We start from the raw sequence: 13,156 nt of genomic DNA, 5'->3' as shown, positions 1-13,156 counted from the left end.
TCTGTTTCCCTCTTTGGCTCAAGTGGACTGTTCTGTTGATTTGACCCCCTGGCCAAGTCACATTCAACTCTGTCCTGTTTGGGGGTGGAGGGATGGAGGTGTAAACAAAGAGACCAACAAAACAATCTTCATATTCAGCGTAAGCCAAAATAGTCTCCCATCACTCCTGGGCTCAACGTTGAGTCCTTTTTTGGTGGACTCTCGGGCTTCTTCCTCTCTCAGAGTCCAAACTTAGTCAACACACAGTGGGCACCTGTTTTCTACCAGGCACAGCCATCCGACTTTCAGGGTCTGCCCTACCTCAGCTCCAGCTCCAGACCCAGGGTGAGTGGGCAGGCAGCCAGGCTTCTGTTGTGCGCCCACATGCACCTTGTAGCTCTTCTCTTACCACCTAAGCTCTCTCAGCCTTATGTACAATCCACACAGCTTCCTCCCAGCAAAGCCCACAAATTAACCTAACCCAGCTGATCAACAGCATCCAGAGGAGGCAGCTGAGCTGACCCAGGGGTGGCTGAACCTGATTAACCCCTTAAAGGTCATGACAGCCAATAACAACCATTTTTTTGCTTTTAGTACTAAGATGCCTTTTAAACCTGTGTCGTAAAGGATGGTGTTTCAAATTTGCTAAAACCAGACAAAGACAGCTGCCTTGAGCACCGTCTCATATTTGAAGCTTTTCCTTCAGCAATCACCAGCCAATTTATTTTCGTTCAATGGTGAGGCTGAGGGGAGGGAATAGTTTTGCAATTAGAAAATTTCAAAAACAGAATTTGTCAATTTCAAAATCAAAGTTCCATTTTAAAAAATTTCCTTGATTAAAAATAGGGGGGAGGGGGAGAACTGTTTAAAAAATGCTCACTGAACTTGCACACGACCTGTGGCATGTTCAGTGTTTTTCAGCAATAAGGGACACCATCTATTTAAATCCTATATGCCTAAGTCAGTGTAACTTGTGCCTCTTTCTTACTAACACAGCCTTACTATTAACCTTTGGGAGAGTGGGGAGATGGGAAAAGGTTAGTAATTATGGAACAATCCATGCCACGCTGAGTTTTGCAGATCCCTATCAGTTTAGTTTCAGACCTGGGAAAAGAGACTATATTGTTGTAGATCTAGGACTCATCTTCTCATTGGTGAATAACAAAAAGTAAGATGCCAGGCTTTTTTCAAAGAACAGAATAACTCGCAATCAATTATTTTATTCATGTTTAGGCTCTTGACAGGGTACTGTTTCGCTGTGGCTTCACTCCTTTCTGTCAGAAAGATTCTAGAGTGTAGTACTCTCCTATTGCTTTTTCTCTACTCAAGAGCTCTCTGGTTTAAGACACCCTTTCATGGATCCTGTTGAATATTAAAGAGCCAAGTGCACTCTTTTGGATGCAGTATAAATAAAATCAATTAACAGCTATGCAAACACTCAAATATTACCTGGATACAGAGGTTATAAGTGAGAACATAGGGGACGTGAGGCTGTGATGAAAGTTATGTTCTACAGAGTTCGCAGTATGTGGATGGCCCTCCACTTTAAATGTTCTGATTTCCTTTTCTCAAAGCCAGATATAGCATATTGATACACATAGGCCTGAGCTGTTCTCATATATAATCGCATATAAAGCTGAAGTGTTTTTAGGGCTTCTGATTTTCGGTCTTAACTGATAAACACAGACGAAACACCTCTGATACAAAAAAAGTGAAACTAGTGCCTATCCAATAAACACCAGAAAACCACCCGAAAAAGTTACTTGTGTCTAAGAGCTTGTCTCATGCAGCAGTAACAGACTATGGGACTGTGATTTCCAAAGCATGCTAACATGTTGAACATTAATTGGTCTGTGCAAACCAGATGGTGTGCACTAAAAAAATCCCTAGTGCCGTGATTCTCAACCAGGGGTAAGTGTTCCCCTTGGGGTACGCAAAGGTCTTCCGGGGGTACAACAAGTCAACTAGATATTTGCCTAGTTTTACAACAAGCTACATAAAAACCACTAGCAAAGTCAGCACAAACTAAGATTTCATACAGACAATGACTTATTTATACCACTCTGTACGCTGAAATGTAAGTACAACATTTATATTCCAATTAATTTATTTTATAATATGGTAAAAATGAGAAAGTAAGCAATTTTTCAGTAACAGTGTTCTGTGACACTTCTGTATTTTTATGTCTGAGTTTGTAAGCAAGTCATTTTTAAGCGAGGTGACATCTGGGGTGTGCAAGATAAATCAGACTGCTGAAAGGGGTACAGTAGTCTAGAAAGGTTGAGAGCCACTGTTTGAAACAGTACTATGTTAAAGCGCATTAGGCAACATTACAAAGAGATTACTCATTACAGTATATATAAAGAGAAATCCCCATCCCCCCTTCAGACTTTTGGTGAGCTATATAAAACTCAGATGGGTGAACTGGAGTGCCTGTTATTAAATGAGAATATTGATATAATAGGCATCACAGAAAATTGGGGAACAATGTTAATCAGTGGGACACGGTAATAACTGGATACAAAATATATATAGGAATGAGAGTAGGTTGTGGTGGTGGGGAAGTGGCAATATACGTGAAAGAAAGTATAGAGTCAAATATAGTAAAAATCTTAAATGAATCAAACTGTGCTATAAAATCCGGTTAGAAATTCCATGCTTGAATAACAAGAGTATAGCAGTAGGAATGTACCACCGACAAGGATGGTGATGGTGACTGTGAAATACTGAGGGTGATGTGAGAGGCTACAGAAACAGAAAACTCAGTAATAATGGGGGATTTCAAGTATCCCCATATTGACTGGGTATATGTCACCTCAAGACTGGATGCTGATAAATTGTCTAGACATTAATGACTGCTGCTTGAAGCAGATAATCCTGGAACCTCAAAAGGTAGAGACAATGCTTGATTTAGTCCTAAGTGGAGCACAGGATCTGGTCCAAGAAGTGAACTACACAAAAATGAGAAAGCTAGTTAAATGGAAATGAAAAGGAAAAGTTACAAGAGTGAAATGCCTGCAAACTGCATGGAAATATTTTACAATCACCCTAATCAAGGCTCAAACTAAATGTGTACCCCCAAATAAAAAAAACAGTAAAAGGACCAAAAAAATGCAGCATGGCTAAACAGCTAAGTAAAAGAGGAAGTGAGAGGCAAAAAGACATCCTTTAAAAATTGGAAGTCAGTTCCTACTGAGGAAAATAGAAAGTACTTCTTCACATGCTCAAGGTCTCCCTAAACCTCTGACTGCCAGAAGCTGGGATTAGACTACAGGGGATGGATCATTTGACAATTGCCCTGTTCTGTTCATTCCCTTTGAAGCGTCTGGCACTAGCTCCTGTTGGAAGACAGGATACGTGGCTAGATAGACCATATGTCTGATCCTGTATAGCCATTACTTATGTTCTTAACATTTTAACTATCAACTGAGTAGTTGCAGAATGGTAGTGAAGCGTGCATTTGGCTGTCTGAAAGGTGACTGGCACTGTTTATGGACTAGGTTGGAAGTTCCAGAAAAAAAACATTCCAAGCATTATAACTGCATGTGTTTTTCACAATGTCTGAGAGCAAAGGGGAAAGCCTCACTGATAGGTAGGAAGCTGCAGAGTCTTGCTCGGAGGTTCAAGCAGCCAGCAAGGCATCCCATTCAGGGCACAAATACAAAGGGGAATGCAGTCAGGGATGCTTATTGTTCATATTTTGAGTTCCATGCCTAAACATGTTAACCGCAGGAGAGGGAGTGTTATGAGCACAGAGGTATGGTGTGTGGCTGGTTAAAGTTTAATGTTCCCTACGTTCAACTGTAAACCCCTATGAATTATTTCAGCTTTATTTAAAGGATTTTCTGTGTTAAATGCCATGATGACCCATAATGGGTGTGTTATAAATAGATTTATCATGATAGAACAATAAAAATCCAATAAAGTTTTAATGAAAACAATGGGAAAATATTTTTGTATCTGGAAATACATTTAACAAACAAATTATGGGACTGCAGGGACTGCTGACCTAGCAGGAACATATTTTGCAGGAGGGCATTTTGGCTCAGGACAGTGTCCCTGAGTTGCCTTCACATCTCTCTGTCTTTTTCCATGCTCTCCTTTGCCATGGTGATGCTGCTGTTGGCCACCGCCACACTTTCTCTGGCCACGGTGACCCTGTCCTTGGCCATTTCCCTGAGCTGGTTTACTTTCTCCCTCTGGGTCCTCATATCCAGTCTCTCAGCCAGCCTGGTATTCCACAGTGACTCTGTCATGAGTTCTGCAAATGTCTCAGCCTAAGTCTTCTTTTTTCTGCCCCTCAGGTTGGCCAACCTGTCAGCAGTTCAGAGACCCTGTCCTTGATGGTTTGGCTGTTGCAAGTGCTGTGGCTGTGGGAGTAGGGGAAAGAACAGTCATTTATTGTTCACATCCCAGATAAGTTGGTATAGCAAAAAAAACCCAACAAACCTTAAAAACTATGTGTATGTGCCTTTACCTCCCTGAGATGCCTATTCTCACAGGTAATCTCAGAGATGCTAAGTGGTCTGCATGTACGGAAGGTGCTAGCTGTATTTGGATTTCAGTCATCTTTGCCTGCTTTCAAGTGTTACAGATGGGATAGGGTGGTTGGAGCTATGTTCCAGGTTTGTTTTTGCAGTTTGGTTTATGCGCTGGAGGTGCCACCAAGGTGTCAGAAGTATAAAGGGAGAGTTATGGGGGAGCTAGACAGCAAGCTGGATAGTAATCCTCTCTACATCCCAACTAGACATATAAAATGATGGGGTCTAAATTAGCTGTTACCACCCAAGAAATAGATCTTGGAGTCATTGTGGATAGTTCTCTGAAAACATCCACTCAATGTGCAGCAGCAGTCAAAAAAGTGAACAGAACACTGGGAATCATTAAGTAAGGGATAAATAATAAGACAAAATATCATATTGCCTCTATATAAATCCATGGTATGCCCACATCTTGAATACTGTATGCATATGTGGTTGCCCCATCTCAGAAAAGATATATTGGAATTGGAAAAAGTTCAGAAAAGGGCAACAAAAATTATTAGGGGTATGGAACAGCTGCCGAATGAAGAAGACTGGGACTTTTCAGCTTGGAAAAGAGACGACTAGGGGGGATATGACAGAGGACTATAAAATCATGACTAGTGTTGAGAAAGTAAATAAGGAAGTGTTATTTACTCTTCTCATAACACAAGAACTAGGGGTCACCAAATGAAATTAGTAGGCAGCAGGTTTAAAACAAACAAAAGGAAGTATTTCTTCACACAACACACAGTCAACCTGTGGAACTCTTTGCCAGATGATGTTGTGAAGGTCAAGACTATAATAGGGTTCAAAAAAGAACTACATAAATTCATGAAGGATAGGTTCATCATTGGCTTTTAGCCAGGATGGGCAGGGATGGTGTCCCTAGCCTATGTTTGCCAGAAGCTGGGAATGAGAAACAGGGAATGGATCACTTGATGATTGCCTGTTCTGTTCATTCCCTCTGAGGCACCTGGCAATTGGTCTGAACCAGTGTGGCAGTCCTTATGTTATCCCCTTTAGACTGCCCTGACTCTTGATGATGTTACACTGAGGTGGATGACTAGGAGGAGAGAATGGTCGTATTCAAAAAGTCAGAGGGCAGACCAGTGCTATATGCTGTGAAGTTATTCACTAGGATGGTTCCCCCAGAGGCACTACAGGAATGGAAAGGGCTTACAAGCTATCTCGGGGGGTGCATGGGCATGTGGCTATTCTGTACAATGTGCAAAACAAAAAATCAAGCAATTTCTCAGTCTTAAGTTCTGCTTTATCTCCCCGGCAGATCAGGAGAAAGTGCAGAGAAAATAGATAGTGTCCTATAATGATTATCAACTACAATGCATGTTACAGGGCATTTGAACCTCAGCAGGGAAGAGTATTGTTTGTGTCTTGACTTGGCTTGCAATGTGTGCTTAAACCTCATGTAAATTACAAAAACTAACCAATTTTCTTTTCCTGTAAGCAGTGTCTTTATATTCTGTTGAATTTTGCACAAATGAATGCTTTTTTAAAAATTGAATTTGCCATGGAAGGAGGGCAGACTGTGACTGTGCCATGCTGGCGGTGCTATTTTGAAGCAGCAAAAGGGGTAAGGTGGGAGGGAGGTGCGGACTCCTAGCCCACATCTGCCAACCATAATAATACATTATAAAGACAGTTATTTACGTGCCAAAGTTCACTCCAGAGGATCTGACTCTTCAGTCTTGGCCTGAGTTTCTGACTGAGACTTGGGCTTAGCTGATGCAGAACAGGAATCAAACTCTATTGTTGCAGGGCAGGAAGAGGGCTGGCTTTCCAGCTGGCCATTGTCAGAGTCCTGAGCCAGAAAAAAATTCTGGCTTTCAGGGGAGAGCTCCCCTCCAGCATCCTCCTGCTCACCTCCCAATGAGTCAAGCCAGTCGATTTCAGGGGTGGGGGAGAGAGTTTGGGCAGCAGGTTCCGAACAGTGCCTGGGATGGGCCATACTCTAATTGTATAGAATGGCATACGTTTTGTTAGAAGACTGAGCTGAGTTTTGTTAAATAAGAACAGTAGTATTTACAGGGATCATGTAAAATCAGGGCCCCACTGTCCTAAGCATAGATAAACATAGTTCTAATCATAGATAAACATATTAACAGAGTCCCTGCCCTGAAGACTTCTAAATAGCCATGATAGCCAAAGGGTAGAAGAAAGGAAGTTTTATTCTTGTTCTAATTTAAAGATGGGGAACAGGGACACAGATCGACTACATGACTTGCTTAAGGTCACACAGTAAGTTGTGGCCAAGCAGAAGACAGAACCCAGGTCTCCTTAGTCCCAAATCAGTGCTTAGTCACAAAAACGTTCTTCATACCAAATAAGAACTGGTTAGCCACCTTGAGCATTGTCTTGGTTCTTAATCACATAACAATTTTTTTTTCTTAAAGCAAAATAAAAAGCCAAGACAAGTGCCAAAATGAGAAGAGTGCTGAGCAAAATTTCATGAAAATTAATATAGTTCTTTTGAAGTTTCACAAAGAAAATTTCACAGGTAAAATTTCAATCTCTTTCCCCTTTCCTTAAACCATAATGTGGCCTATTAAAAGATAGGACACTAAAGTGGAACTCAGGAAACCTGGGCTCAATTCACAGCTCTGCCACTGATATACTGGGTGTCCTTCGGCAAGCTACTTCACCTTCCTGTGGCTCAGTTTCCCCATCTGTAAAATGGCGATGTTGCTACTTATCTCCTTGGAAATGTGTTTTAAGATCCATGGATTAAAAAGTGCTATGTAAAAGTGAGGTATTAATTTTATGTATCAATTATTTTTATTATTACTTTATTATTAAAATCAAAGTTATACCAGGGCTGAAGTGTTACATATTATTATTATTATTAAAAATGGTGGCAAAAGAGGCTGATGAGGTCTCTCGTTTCTTTGTACTATGCCCCTTTCATCCCATCCTATGATCAGCACATTAGATTCATTAGAGTAGACAATCATTAGTTTACCTGGACTCTTCTTCACCATTAGCTACAACACTGCAGGTATCAGAATGCCAGAACAGAGGATGCAACAATTCCTTCCAAACTCTTTCATTTACACTTATGCTTCTTAATTTAAGATATGTTTTTGTCAAACACAAGTTATTGGTTTCAATAACTGGGTGAAATTCTATGGCCTATGTTATACAGGAGGTCAGACTAGACGATCCCTTCTGGTCTCAACTGTGAATTTCCTCAGAGAGACACACCTCTTCTAGTTTCTCACATTCAGGGCAGCATGATCATCAAAGTTTTGGACTGAAAATAACTGCTCTATTTACAAAGGCAAGATACCAACAGGAATTTTAAGCAAAGAAGACAGAAACATTTACAAACTATTCAAACAACATTTTTCATCTCCCCTTCACCTCCATTGGGTGTGTGAACAAATTTAAATAGGTCCAGAGAAGGCCAAAGTGACTGCCAGTGGAAAAATAAAAAAATAAAAATCCTATGTGCAGCAAAGAAGATTGAGTAGGCCCAAGAAGAAGAAATAAAATGTAATCCACTCCAAAAAATAAATCTTTTTGTGAGGGGAACCATGGAAGTATTAAAATCACACACTGGAAAAGCTACAAACAGCGGTGTTACATGGACCTAATGGCAGATTTTATGCTGCTGTGTGCATGGCGCATTTATGAGTGGGTGAGGAGCAGCCCACAGTCAACGGGACAAAAAGGTCAACAGACAGATGGCAATTTAAGTTCTGTTAAGGGACCAGCTGAGGTGTCCCCCACCAAAAAGAAAGTCTGCTTTTGAAAATCAACTTATATTAGTTATTTGGCAAAAAGGCAGAGTCTGAGCTCAAGACTCAGGAACTATCTAGTCCTGGTTCTGCAACTGTGGCCAAATCACTTAAGCATTCTGCCTCTGTTTTCCTACTAATAAAAACAGGGATAACAAATACATGCTCCAGTGAATGTTGTGATCTTGATAAGTGTGGAATACCAACAACTTTCATTCCCCCACCGGCAGCTGGGCTCATTATGGCTAATAGCCCGTGACTTCAATAGGAGCTGCAGAAGCCATGCATATTTCATATTTAAGTATGTTTTAAAGATGAAACCACGATATAAACTTTGTTTTAAGTACCATGCAAAATTCAGACTAGGTGTGATATTCAAAAGCACTCCGAATTAGATTAGATTAGTTCCCTTTGAAGCTAATGATAAAACACCCATTGACTTCTTTGGAAGCAGAGTTAGGCCAACATTGAGTGCTTTTGAAAAATCATGCCCTATATTAATAACGTGAAGTTAAAGTCGAAATAACATTATGTTCTTTATTCTTCACTCAATTCACCCTGCCTCAATATGGCCTATAATTTATTAGCTGTTCTCCCCTCAGCAATATCTTCTCTGAACCTAGCCTGACAAAGCCATTGCCACCTCATTTTTACAGTCTCAAAATATTGCATAGTGTTTGCCAGTGAATGTTCTCATCGTCCAATATAAAGCTATTTGTATCTCAAATCCATCTTCAGCAGCAAGGCATGCACCCAGGCCCTGTTTTTCACACTGCAGTCGGTACTGGTCCTTCACAAACAGTCCAGTCAAGTTAGTGATGCACCTGAGATGGCATGGGGGAGGCAGACATTAAATTCTGCCTTCAACCGGAGTTCATCCTCTTCTCTGAATACTGTTAAATGATCCTAAAAAACATGCCAGCCCTCAGAGGCTCACAAAAACTGTTTCTGAGAGCCTATTTTTTTAACTAAGGAATAATACTGAGTACATGAAGTGTCAAAAAACCCAAAAGAACCTCTCTGACACACTAAAAGGTCCTCTGTCCCCATTCCTTCCTCCATATAAAATTACATAAAATACAGCTAAACTATAAATATACTCAACATATTTTTAGTTACAAAGCAAAAGCTTTTCCAATATAAGTTTGTTTGTCAAAATGGTGTTGGTTATGGGATAGCATTTTTATTTAAGTGAGAGAACAAGTTAATAGATCCTTGTACCCCACCCCATGGCCCTGATTCAGCACTGTACTTAAGCATGTGAAGTCCAAGGAATTTGAACTCAGGCTTAAGTGTTTTGCTAAACCGAGTCCTGTGAGCACATGCACATACGCCCTGTGACCAGTATATGGAACGTAGTATAGGTTAAGGGATGGGAAGGGGAAGGAAGAGAATATTTATGAGAACCTGTGTGACAGGCTGACAATATCCTGTAATATCCTGAACCATATCTAATGGAATTGAGATAAAGTTTACTCAATTAAGTAATACCTTATTGAATTAAGGTTAATACCTTTGAGATACATTGAATTAAAAATGCAACTATGTATTTGTTATTGTGGAATTGTTATGTCTCCTTCTACAGGAAGGATCAATAGGAGAACAAGAGGGGATGAATAGGCAAATTCACTTAGGTTGTAACGTTTTGAAAGAAGCTGCCCTCTTGTGAGGTCTGCATATACTAGTTCAAATTTGATTCTCCAGGGACAAACAATGAAAGGGTTTTTGAATAGCTGTTTTAAAGAGGTTCAAGGAGGGCCCCAATCCTTAGGGTATGGTTGGAAGGACTAGACCTACTAAGACCCCAAAAGATTTGGTGCTTGTTCTGAGCTGAAGTTGTGATGAACTTCCAGGAATCCCCTAGGGTGGGGATTTGAAGGGATTTGCTCCAGCAAAAGCCAATGTTAGGGTTGAGGTTAATTCTGGTAAGCTTATTAGCATTCAGGTAGGTGCTTTTATTGGTTTGAATATGTTTTTTCTGTATGTTGTTTTACCTCAAGAATAAAGCATGGGAAGTGCTGTGTGGTGCCTAATAACTGTAGGAATTACACATGTTAATTGTCTCTAAAAAGAAAGCAAGCACGTTTGGCATGGGCAGCCTCTCTCTGCTGGGGATAACACAGTGTAGGCAAGGAACAGTGCAGCCTGAAACTGTCCCAGCCAGAAGGGAGAGGAAGGCATGTGTTCACCCAAGAGAGGCAACAACTGAGGACCTGGACACCTGAAAATAGGTGCCCTTGCTGGACCACGGAGGGAAAATACAGTTGCAGTTGCCCTGAACTGTGACACCCTGTTATATTATGGGCAGCACATGAGTGAGTGAAGTCCTAGGGCCATTAAGTGGAAGACACTCCTATTTGTCTTGTGTATTTAATGCGGCCCTTGTCCTTCCTCTAAATTATCTGATTGTAAAGAACCTAACTGCTCATGTGCATGATACTCATGAAAATGAGTTAAGTACCTGAGATTTCCCCTTTAACATTCTGCATTCCCTTGTCCCCCACCTCCTCAGGAGCATTATGCTTGAGTTTCATTTCCACTTATGGTAAAAACAAGTGCACTGCCATCAGCAAAACCAGAAGAATGGGATTTACCTTTGAATGAAGGGAAAGAGCAAAATTTTACTGGGTTTTGCTGTAATATGTGGTGTTTTATTCATGGCTCCATGCAATATTACTGTATCTAAATTTTGCTAATCCAACACCATCTTTAATAGCTCGGTGAGCACAACAATGTTCCAGGAGTAGGCTTTCAACTTCAATATGCAGGAAGGTCATTATCATAAATCAACTGGTTTTAGCATTAACATTTTGTTCAAACTCTTCTTGTGGTGCAGTCTGCAGAGAGAATAGCAAATGGAATTATATAAAGATTCCGGGAAGCAGGGGAGTTGGAAAATCTATAATAAAAGAGTGGGAAATTGTTCAAATCAATTAGTTAATCATTAAGATTAAAACATTCCCTGACACTGCAATGAATTTTGATTAGTTTAATCTTAGTTACCACAGTGCCAAGTGGAGATGCCAACACATGGGCTTTGGCATAGCTTTCTCACAGTTATTGTTCCTAGCTTTGGCTGCGGAGCCGGCAATGATCTCTATGTCTTTCTTCCAACCTCTTCCTCAGCGACCCAACATCCCCATGTTCCTTTTGTGCATTGAGGATTCTCACTTGTGACCAAAGATTTCATTTTAAATACATTTCTTGAGAATCATGAGGTATCTGTAGTCTCTTCTCATCTGACACCTATTAGGTCATTGACTGCCTCAAAAAATGCAGTAACTAATCCTTGCATATAAAATGTAGTTGTGTGTCCCTTAACTATTTTTTAATCATTCTGTACAGTCAAAAGTTGTTTAACGGCTGAGTATAATAGATAGAAAATTATGTTCTCTAGCATTTCTAGATATCTCAAGAACTCCTATCATTACCTGGGTATTATCTAAAGATACACTACCGATGCTTTATCAAGGGGCTCCCCCCAAAAATGTGCCACTTAGCCTGTGATAAATTCCATACCTAGGGGTGCATGTTCTAATAAAAAGGAAAGTGAGAGAAGGGGAAACATTTTCTCTATTTTAATAAAAATGTTCTTATTTATCTATAAGTAAGAAGGCGGCAGAGCCTTTTGACAAACAAACTTATTAAATGCCTCAATATATTTTTACTGAAAAATTATAACACACCCAACTACAAACACACCAAATATTTCCCTTCCTTCTGAGGCAAATAATTCAAACACGTGCCCCAATACTTCTTTCAGACAATAATTTCAGATAATTCAGATAAGTCCTCTGACATTTACACCCATTCAATCATTAGTAACTCCACAGAAGTCAAACTGGACCAAAGAAAAACTAGTGAGAGGACCCTATCTGAATGCTAAGTGTTATAAAAAGCATGACAGACAAAACAAATAGATTAAAGCTCGATAGATTATCACACTCAGATTTCAAAGCCATGAAGTATACATACTAACTTGTTGTTCACGCAACCCACCACAAAAATACTGTAAGAGGGAAAGATGGTGTCCTGAATCCCTAGCCACTGCTTCTTTAATTAGAAGAACCTTATGGAAAATGCACACAACTTACTGAGCATTGATGACATCTACTTTGCACTGCACAACTTTGAAGTTCTTTAAAAAGCTCCTTGTAGAAAAGTGGATCTTTATTTCCCAAGCTACTGTCTACCATTCCACAAATGGCTTGTTATAGTAACAACATTTATATCCATATGCTAATTAGCCTCATTCACTGTTTTGCAAAGTAGCCTTTTGGGTTTTTTCAGAACATAGGAACAGCCATACTGTGTCAGATCAAAGGTCCATCTAGCCCAGTATCCAGTCTTCTGACAGAGGCCAATACCAGATGCCACAGAGGGAATGTACAGAACAGGTAATCATCAAGTGATCCATCCCCTGTCGCCCATTCCCAGCTTCTGGCAAACAGAGGTTAGGGACACTATCCCTGTCCACCCTGGCTAATAGCCATTGGTGGACCTATCCTCCATGAACTTATCTAGTTCTTTTTTCGGAGTTTAAAATGGCTAAAAGTAAGCATGCAATTTCTGAACTCTCTCTGCTTTTTTCATATTAATTTTTACTGCTTCATAATAAATTTATTTTTTTGTCTTTTTTTATACACCAGGAAACAAAGCCACATTATTTTCAAGTTTGGATGATTCAACTAGTCTTTTAAATACCATCAGCAAAGGGCTTTTGCAGCTCCTCAGACACGGAAAGCTGTCATATAAGCCTCCTTATAGTAGCTTTACCTTGACTTTTACTGCTTTTTCTCTTCTGACCCCATCAATAATAGAGGGTCCTTCCTCCAGAACTCTTCACGCTGGCCCTACCTATCTCTCACCAACTAAGCAATGGAAGACTTCAAGGATCCC

This window comes from Lepidochelys kempii, chromosome 2, assembly GCF_965140285.1.
Source record: "Lepidochelys kempii isolate rLepKem1 chromosome 2, rLepKem1.hap1, whole genome shotgun sequence".
NCBI lineage: Eukaryota > Metazoa > Chordata > Testudines > Cheloniidae > Lepidochelys > Lepidochelys kempii.
The sequence above is the reverse complement of the archived record's forward strand: the minus strand, read 5'-3'. Positions refer to the sequence as shown.